The sequence below is a fragment of the Sminthopsis crassicaudata genome, chromosome 3 (assembly GCF_048593235.1).
Source record: "Sminthopsis crassicaudata isolate SCR6 chromosome 3, ASM4859323v1, whole genome shotgun sequence".
Classification (NCBI taxonomy): domain Eukaryota; kingdom Metazoa; phylum Chordata; class Mammalia; order Dasyuromorphia; family Dasyuridae; genus Sminthopsis; species Sminthopsis crassicaudata.
Window position 1 is genome coordinate 389,060,718 of NC_133619.1, and position 10,554 is coordinate 389,071,271.

Here is a 10,554-nt window from a genome sequence, read left to right on the forward strand (position 1 = left end):
GAGCACCAGTGTTGAATTCAGGAGGACCCGAGTTCAAATTTGGTCTTAGAAAATTAATACTTCCTAGCTGTGTGACCCTGGGCAAGTCACTTAACCCCAGCCTCAGAAAAACAAAAAACAAACAAATAATTTCTCAATGCTCCCTGCAAGCCTCTAAGACTTCTAGATTGCTAAGAAAGTATTTACCACCACTGCTCAAAGACATTTCTATAGCTAGAGTGGTGTTCTCTTCAGTGATGATATCACTCATTCAGACTAACTGAAACAAACTCACAATGACAAGAAAAAAAATGTATAAAGCTTATCAAATCCAATCCTTCAAAATATCCCCAAATTTCTTAAATCTTCTGAATGACCATGGCATGAGCCATTTGGCATTAATTGTGAAACACAACAATCTTTATTAAATTGAATTATGAACTACTTTGAGATCTGACCACTATTCACTTTGTCTTTCTCTTACCTTATTTGTGAAACCACAAATTTCTGCTCAAAATTGTTTAGATATTATTTTTCCAGTATTATGAGTGTAAAGGAAAGGGGACACAAATGTTGTTACTGGTACTCTTTTGTTCCCTGACTATGACTTCAAATAAAATTATCTATTATTTCAGGTACAATTTGTGCATATTTTAAAAGCTATCTTTGCAATAAATAATCCCTCAAATATAGAGTCTACTTTTAAAAGTGGACCTTGAAAGAGACTCTATATTGGTCACTGAACACTGGATGCATAGTGACTATATTGTTACACTTCTGATAATCTATTCAGCAGCCGTAGCTATTAAGACTGGTTTTACCTCTTATAATGGATGAATACAGAAAGAGATTTTTGTAACATGCTGTAGTAGGGATATTATTTCTTCTGTAGTCACACCCCTGAATCACATAAAAAGATCTAATTTAGAATAGCAAGGAATATCTGGCCATCTAGGGAGTATCATAATATTTAGGTATAAAAAATAAATGAATACTCTTGAGATCTTAGCTTCTTTAGGTATATCTTTTCTTTTAACACTCTAACCTTATTTTTCTTTAAAATTTTGTCTGGGGGGATACATTAAGTATGAGTCAATATTTAATAATAAGAAAAGTCTTTATTCTAAAAGTGATACTACATTGAAGGTAAAGTAAGAAAACATTATTTTTTTTTTTAAAGGAAGTGTACTTTGTTTTTTTTTACCTTTTAAAATTCATGAAAAAATTAAAATCCATATGATTTTAATAGTTAACAACTTTTATTTGCATGTAATATATCTAATTTAGATATTCAAGCTTGCTTTCTGTTATTTTTAAATGGGCATAGTCTTTCTTTTCTTTTAATATTAACTGTTTATGTATATATCTAGTTATGTATTTTAGCTCAAATAGATTTCCTGCGGTCTGATAAGTCTGTAGCAAATATGAGTCAAATATTAATTGAAGTAGCTGGAGAAAACTAAAAATTGGCAGAATAGTCTTTAACTTGGTGGAGATAGGAAAAAGACCTTCCAATTTGTTGAATCACTAGTGCTTAAAGCAGCAAATCAGTTGCAAAAGAGCCTGTAAAGTTCCAATATGGTTAGAAGCTGAGAGTAAGTTAAGCTGTGACAGTTACTTCAATATTAGTGCTTCAATATAATTTCAGAGAAAACACTGGAATACTACAAGCTATAATTAAAGAAATAGCAGCCCAATTTTGTAACAACTAAGATATAAATTATAATTTTGCCTTATTAATTTAATTGATTGTTTAGTCTCACTGCATATGCAAGAGTTTTCGAAACCTTTTAGACCCCTGTGGTTCAATATAAATCTCAAAATATTAAAAGCATCTTGTAGGAAATTAGAAAGCAGATGAGACACTTTAGGACTCAAGATAATGTGAATGTGCACATTTTAAACCAACATCAACACAATTACCCTCTGCTTGCTCTTTTATCTTTTAAAGTTCACCTCTCTTATTTGTTTCATTGTAAGGCAATTGCTTTCATATCTTTTTCTCACTTGTCTGCTTCACAAAGTCTCTTTAACCTTAAAGAATACTGGCCAATAGAAATACTTAAGACTTGATGAGGCACTAAAGAAATCTACTAGGTTGGGTTAGAAGTATCTGAACATAAGTTAATTACCCAACATTCAATAATTAATAAAATGCTCATTGAAATAATTTTACTAAATTTTCCTCAATTGTCTTAAATCATATTCCCAGGAGATAAGACTTTTATTATTATTATTATTATTATTATTAATTATAATTATATATATGTATACACATATACACATTAGCTAGTTTATAGATTTTGTTGCCCTCCATTTTACTCATGAAGAAAATGAAGTCTCATAAGATTAAATGACTTGCACAGGATCATAGTAAGTATTTAAGGTGAGAACGTTCTGGATCTGACCTTTTTCACTACTCCAAGATGTATCTTGTAACTGAGAAACTCATAATTTTATGTCTGCAGATGGTAAGGACACCTGAATTCCATTAATACTTTATTTAAAAAAAATTGGAGTCCTTGAAACTTCTACAGTCAAGGCAAAAAAATAAAGGAGGACAGGCAAAAAAATGGGAGAAAAAGAAAAATTGAGGAATAGAGAGAGGAAAGGAGACAGGAGAAGGGAAGAGTAAAAAGGAAATAAGGAGGGAGTGGGAAGGGAAATTAAGGTATCAATGTCCTGTAGTTCTTTTATTTTAAATTTCTCCAAACACATATAGAAATACAGAGAAATAGCTTCAAGGGAACTGCATTGATTTTTCTAACTCAATTATCATTATCTCCTCCTCCAAAATTTTTAACTAAGTACCAATTGCATTGTAAAACATTATATAAAGTATGCTGAAGTCATAATCTTTGCCACTGAAATGAAGACCAACTTCTCAAAGAAGTAATAAGTATTGATTGAAATAAAGGGTTTCAGTTAATATTTTGCTTTTGCATCATATAGCCTTTATTATGTTTATTTGATTTAAATATATAGTAATCATCTTAGCTATTTATTCTTTAGGAATGGGTTTAGACGAGAGTTTTCAATATCCATTTGTCCTTTGGGTTTTTAAAATATGTAGTCTTCAAATTTATTAGATTAATTTTAATATTTTATTTTATTTTATACTTATATTTGTTTAAAGTTCATGCATTCCTATGACTTGGTTTAATTGTTACATTTGGCAAAACATTTATATTGTTTGTAAATATGTTTTAAAAATATGAGAAAGAATTATTCATCAATCTTTTATTCTACTTCATTTGCTAGCAAGGAAGAAAAATTGGCTTCTTAAAGTGAAAAGTCATTCTGAATCAAAGATAAACTTTACCTATAAAAGCTTTAAAATATTTGGAAAAGTGATTATTTCTGTTTTTCTCTACATCAAAATTTACTTGCTATTCTTGGAGCAAGGCAGTCAGGGATAATACAGAAATATAAAGAAAACATGAGTTATACAGGAAGTTATTGTGAATATAAGTCTTAAATTTTAAAACACCTAAATTGTTCTACATAATGTAGGAAAAATAGAAATGTATTATTTATGTCTTTACCTTGGAATTATATCAATTCAGCTTACTTCCTAGAGGTTCTATTTATTTATTTTCCAGTTTATCAACAAGTATTTATTAAGTACTTACTATGTGTGAGGCACTGTGGTAAATGATGGTAGTATTAAGAACATAAATTAAAAAAAAAAACTCTTCAGAGTTTAAATTCTGAGGATAGTAATGTGTAATTAAAAAACTATGTACCTAAAACATATACATATACACATATATGTCTATGTATGTAGATATATATATACACACAAATACAAATATATATACATATATATGTGTATGTATGTAGGTATATATATATATATATATATATATATATATATATATATACAAATACAAAAATATATATATACATATATATGTATGCGTATATATATATATTTTTATATATATATATAACACATACATAGAGCATAATTGAAAAACAATCTCAAAAGATTCTAACAACTGGAACAAGAAAAGCCTTCTCTTTTTGTTAGGAGATGGCACCTAAGCTGAGATTTATGGCAAGCAGACAAACTCAGAGACAGAAGTGAAAAGGGAGAGAATTCCAGGAAAAGTATAAAAGCACAATCAGGAAACAGTAAATAAAGCAGTGCAGCCAGATTGCAGGTTGTGTAGAAGAGGATCAAATGCAGAAGACTGGAAAGGCAGGAATATACTAGGGTATGAAATGTTTTAGATGACAAACAGAAGTCTTTATAAATGTCTGGGAGAGAATAGGGAATGACAAAAGTTTAAATAGTTGGGGAGAGATAATTGATATTGTTTGTTGTTTGTTTTGAAAAGAGGAACAATGGCATCCTATAGTGATGTTTTGATTTTTTGGTTAAATGAGGCAGAGCTTCTGCATAGTTATCAGCTTCACTTTCTTTTCCAAAGTTATTAAAGTCCAGTGACAAGACAACTGGAGATGTCCTGGGATATAAGGTATGACCATGGTAAATTTGGTGTCTGAACAAACTGTAAGTGTGAAGACTGAGTTAGCATCCTGTTTACAATCAGCAGGAGTCAGGATAAGGAAAAGTCCTTGGTCTTTATTCTTGGTCTTTAGGGGTAAAAGTGAATTGGATGGATGCAGGATCTCCACGACTTCTCCTCTTTGTCTACCACCAAAAAAGTGACTCTGGCTAAGTCTTATTCCACCCCCTAGTCCCTCCTACATTTCTCTGAATACACCAATTTTCAAGCCAGCACAGAATAGTGGGAAGGGGCATTTTCCAAGCATATGCTAATAGAGTATTGTCCAATCAATAATTAGCCTTAAGTGCTCAGTTGTCCAACCTCAGTACATCAACTCAAGAGTTTCAGCCCTTTACATCTCCCACTTTCTTTTGTTTTAGAACACAGGTGGTCACGCCATCCCTGACTTCTCAGGGAAGTGAGAACCCCAAAAATAAGGTGATCATACCCTCCCTAACTTCTCAGGAAAGGAGGTGAAAATACTGAAAAGGAGGTGATCACACCCCCACTGCCTTCTTAGGAAGTGAGGTGAAAGCACTAAAAAGGAAGTGATCACACCCTCCCTGACATCTCAGAAAGGGAGAGGAAAAGCACCAAAGAGAAGTGGGGATTACTATTGGATTTTTGGGCTGAATGGAAACAGGTATTGGAAACAGATATGCACAAACCCATCATCATGGGAGGTAATACACAAGCACATAGCAATAACGCACAGGCTATTAGTGATGACTTTCCCCACAGTCAGTGTAGGCTCAATGTGGCGTAGCAAACATGAATTATACATGCAAGTAGTGATATAACAATATGACTCAACATGGTCTTGTAAAAGATTTCCAGAAGTCCTAGAAGGAAGGATGTAAACAACAGTCACACATATGCCTTCTTCAGCAGCCAAGAGATAGTCCAAAACCAATCTATTGTCCATTGCTTCATGTGTCAAGGAATCCAATGATCCCCACAAGTTTTTGAAATCCTGCAACAGTCTTTTTATGTGTTAGGGAATCCAATGATTCCTGAGAGTTTTCAAGTCCTACAACAGTCTTATCATGTCTTCAGAGAATCCAATGATTCCTCAGGGTTTTGAAGCCGTACAACAATTTTATCATGTCTTAGGGATTCCAATGATTCCTGAGGGTTTTGAAGTCTAACAATGTTTGATGTCCATGAGTCAAACACCATAACTTCCAGGATCTTTCAGTGGTGGACACAGTCAGCAATGGAACCACCCGATGTTTCTTGGATCTTCTTTGTTTCACGGGTCTGCTCTGTCTCTCTCCGATGGACAAGGCGAATACAGCACTCATCTGATTCCTTCTCCATCTGTGGAGCAATTAACCTGTCTGGTCTCTCCATATCACCTGGCGATTATCTAAAGACAGGGGAGCTGCTTATACTGGACATTGCCCTTCTGGTGGGTTATAAAACCTGTCTGCTGGAGCCAATGCATCTTTCTCAAAAATCAAGAAGTTAATAGTATAAAGAGCTAGATTTAGAGGTTCTCTAGGGTAACCTGTGGCTCCCCCTTTTGTTTTTGGAGGAGCATCTTAATGTCTCTGTTTCTCTTCTCCACTATTGCCTGTCCTTGAGGATTAAAAGGTATGCCAGTGGTGTGTAAAATCTTATACTGTGCACAAAAGTGCGTGAAATGTTTAGAAGTATATGCAGGTCCATTGTCATTTTTATTGCTTGTGACACACACATAATTGCAAATGCTTGTATAAGGAATTCAGTGTGCCTTTTGCTGCTGGTATTGCAAATGTGAATCCTGAAAAGTGTCTAGCACAACATGGATAAAAGCAGATAACCAAAAGATTTATAATAGCTCATATCCATTTACCAAATTTTATTAGGTCTCAAACCACAAGGGTTCTTTCCTGGAGGAAGTATAGGAGCATGGAAAGGAATGCAAGCTGTACAAGCTTTTACTATCCTCCTAGCTTCCTCTCTTGTTATTCAAAATTGTAAACATAAAGGTCGGGCAGCTTGATGATATTTAGAATGAGATTCTTGGGCTTCTTGAAATAAAGGAGTATTGGCCAACATATTAGAAGGCTATCTGCCTTTGAATTAACATCAAAAATAGGACCATGAAGTCCACTATGAGAGTGGACATGCAAGATATAAATCTTACCTGGATGCTTTCTCACTTGCTCTTGAAGTTCCTTAAAGAGCTGACATATATTAGAGGCTACAAATTTTATTTGGGCTGTGGCAATTCTTTGAACCACACCCATGGAATAGGCTGAATCAGATATAATATTTATATCTCCTGGATAATAAGTAAGAGCTAGAATGCTTGCATACAATTCATTCTGCTGAGTAGATTGAAAAGGAGTTCTGACTACTCTCTTTGTAGTTAAGTCACGAGAGTATACAGCACAAATATGTTTGGATGTATCTGTAAAAATAGTTGGTCTTTTAAGAGGAACTTTTAGAAACCTTTTCTTCAAGAATCCATTGCCAATTATGTAATAGTCTGGTTATCGTTAATAGAGACCCGTGTGTAAAATTTGGAGCTATGGCTAATAAAATTTGCCATTCTGGGATGGTTTCACAGCACACATTAACTTGTGCATTAGTATAAAAGGTGTATATCTTGTCAGGTCTTATCCCAGATAATTGTACTGCTTGTTTAATAGCCTTTTTAAAAATTAATTTTATAAGTATAACATTTTTTGAAAGTACATATGCACAGGTAATTTTTTTACAACATTATCCCTTGTACTGAGCAGTGGAAGCTGCCTGCTTCGCTCTCTTCGCTTGCCCTCAGTCTGCACCCAGTCTGTTCGTCCCCTCCCCCGAACAAACACAGACCTTTTCTGGCAAATTTCAAGGATGTCTTCTGTTGGTGATTATTTGTGGGTTTCTTTTCCGGTCAAGCATTAATTCCGAGGCTTGTCATGAAGTAAGTTCTGAGAGAAAATGCGGAGCTCAAGCAGCTGTCTGCCTCCATGCCACCATCTTGGCCGGAAGTCCCTTTAATGGCCTTTAATAAAATTCTAGCCACAAGCACTGGGTAAGGAGTAAGGCTTTGTTCTGGTTGTGCTGGGAGGTTCACCCACTCTATCACACTGCCTCCTTGATGAAGGCCTACTGTGGGTGCCACTTATGTAGCAAAAACTGATATTTCCAAGGGTTTTTTGAGTGATTCTTTCAACCACATTGGATAAAGCCAGTTCAACTTCTCTCAAAGTTTCTTGAGCTTCTTTGGTAAGCTGGTGTGGTCTCCCCTTAAAATGTCATATAATGATTGCAATTGATAGGTAGTCAAGCCTAACACGGGATGCATCCATTGGATATCTCCTATCAATTTCTGAAAATCATTTAAAGTGTTTAGCTTCTCTGTTCTTAAGGAAAGTTTTTGTACTCTAAGCACTTTAGGGTATACTTCATATGCTAAATGTTGAAAAGGAGCATGTCTTTGAATTTTTTCTGGAGCTATGTGCAATTTGTAGTTCCTTAGTGTTTCCGTGGTCTTTTGTAAACATGCTTCTAACATTTGTTCCTCAGATGTACATCCCAATATATTATCCATGTAATGTAATAACATTACTTTTGGAAATGCTTTTTTTACTGGACTAAGAGCAGCAGCATACATTTGACACTTAGTAGGGCTAATTTTCATTCCCTGTAGCAAAATTGTCCGTTCATATCTTTTATGAGGCTCAGCTAAGTTAATACTGGGCACTGAAAAGGCAAATCTTTTCATATCCTCTTTAACTAGAGGGATAGAATAGAAACAATCTTAATGCCTATAACCCAAAGAGGCCATTCTCTAGGCAAATGAGTAGGAGATGGAAGTCCAGGTTGAAGGGTTCCTATCGTTTCCATTGGTTCATTTATTTTTCTTAAATCAGTCAACATGCTCTATTTTCCAGATTTCTTTCTTACAACAAATACTGGGGAATTCCAAGAACTTAGAGAAGGTTGTAAGTGTCTTTGGTCAAGTTGTTCCTGTATTTTATCTAATAAGGCCTGAATTTTATCGCTTGCTAAGGGCCACTGTTCTATCCACACTAGTGTATCAGTTTTCCATTGGATAGAAACAGGTGAGAATGTTGGCAGGCCTTCAACAGCAGCCCTGCTTAAAAAACCCAAGTACTCATTTTTAATCCTTATTCTTGTAAAATGTCTCTTCTCTACAGATTGATGAGGGTTTTTTTCAATTATAAAAGGAGTAAAAACTCCTGTTTCACCTTCAAATATCCACCTCAAAAAGGTAGCACTAACTTCACTGCTATTGATCCTCCCACACCAGACATGTAAGTGTCTGCCTTAATCTTTGGCCAGTGACTGGGCCAGTTGGCACTTCTAATAACTGCATGATCTGCACCAGTGTCTACCAATCCTTCTGATAGTATGCCATTTATATAGATAGTGAGTATAGGTCGGTCAGCTGTCACAGCTGCTGTCCAGTATATTCCTGAGTTTTGCTGCTTGGGGTCAGAATCTGGGCAACTATCACCAAATTGTTTATTAGGAGTCTGTACACATTGTCTACCTATATTAGTTACTGGGATATTATCTACACATTCTCCAGTTTCCCACATCAGTGTATGGATGGACACTGTTTTGTAAGTACTCTCAGGAGGTAAAAATGTCAAACCTACCATGCCTGACATGTCAAGAACCAGTTCCAGTTTAGACTGGGTTGAAGCTGCCTTGCGAGAGTAAGAATCACCCTGCCCTTTGCCAGGTCCTTCATCCTCATTTAACTCCTCATGCCTTTTAGTGATATAGCCATTAATCTGTTCATTGTCTTCTTCTTTTTCCTCATACTTCCTCATCTGGCGGTTCTTAAAATTTTTCTTTTTTCTATAACTTGTAGCATTCTTTAAGGCCAATTGTATTATGTTGTATATATAGAATGCTACCTTGGAAATTGAATGAGGACCTTTATCATTGTAATATTCACATAGTTGTTGTCCTATCAGCTTCCAGTTATCTAGCCCTATTTCTTCTTCCTTTAAGAACCAAAGGGGCATGCATTCTAATGTACCTAAGAGTCTAGCCAACCAAGGTAAAATTAAGCCTTGTCCCTTGTTCAACTTTAGTATGCTTTCTATAGTGCCCCCTTCGGGTGGGGATGGGGGGAGAATTTTTTCTTAATATCTGCCCCATTTCAGCTAGAAAAGGTTACTAGTTTAGCCCTTAACAAAGTTCCCTGTTTGTCTATTAAAATACTCACCCTATTTCCTGGTCACCAGGGATTTCTTCAGTGAAATTAGGGTCCTTGGTCCACACTGGGCACTAAATGTGAAGACCAAATTAGCACCCTCAATACCTTAGAATCACCTGGAGTAGTCAGCTGGAGTAGTTTCAGCCCTTTACACAGCATTCTGCAGCATTTGCTTCAGCTAGCTTTGTGGCCATTAGAACTAATTGTTTTCATCAGCACCTTCTGATAGAAGAAGTCTTCCCATGCTTGGGGTAGATACACCAATAACCCACCAGCAGGTGGAATAGCTGTTGGTTATGCTCAACCTGGTTTAATCCATCTTGAAAAATGGCTTACCAAGGTTTGGCTGCTGAGCTTGGTACAAACATGAGAGTTGAATGAATCAAATGGACTTCATAAAGGGGGAAACCATACCTTTGAAAAGGGCTCTATGAGTGTATAAGGTGTTAAGGAAGGCTACATTCTCTGGTTTGAGGGATTGGTGGAGAAATTATTAGATTCATGTTTTAGAAAATCACTTTAGGGGAATGAAGATTAAGGAAAGTATATGAAAGGTGGTGTGAAGAAAGAAATTACAAAATTAGGTAACTGAGTGAGAATGAAAAATTAAATATAGCACTGGAGTTTTGAACCCAGTGATTGTTAGTATAGTGATGTTCTGGGCAATTATATGAAACATAGTAGAGATATCCATCTGAAAAGAAAGATAATCTCCAATTGACAAATGGTCAAAGGATAGGAACAGATGCTTTTCAGATTATGAAATTAAAGTCCTCTACAATCATGTGAAAAAAAAAAAAGCTCTACATAACTATTGATTAGAGAAATACAAATGAAAATATCACTGGGGTACCACCTCACACATTTCAGATTGGCTAA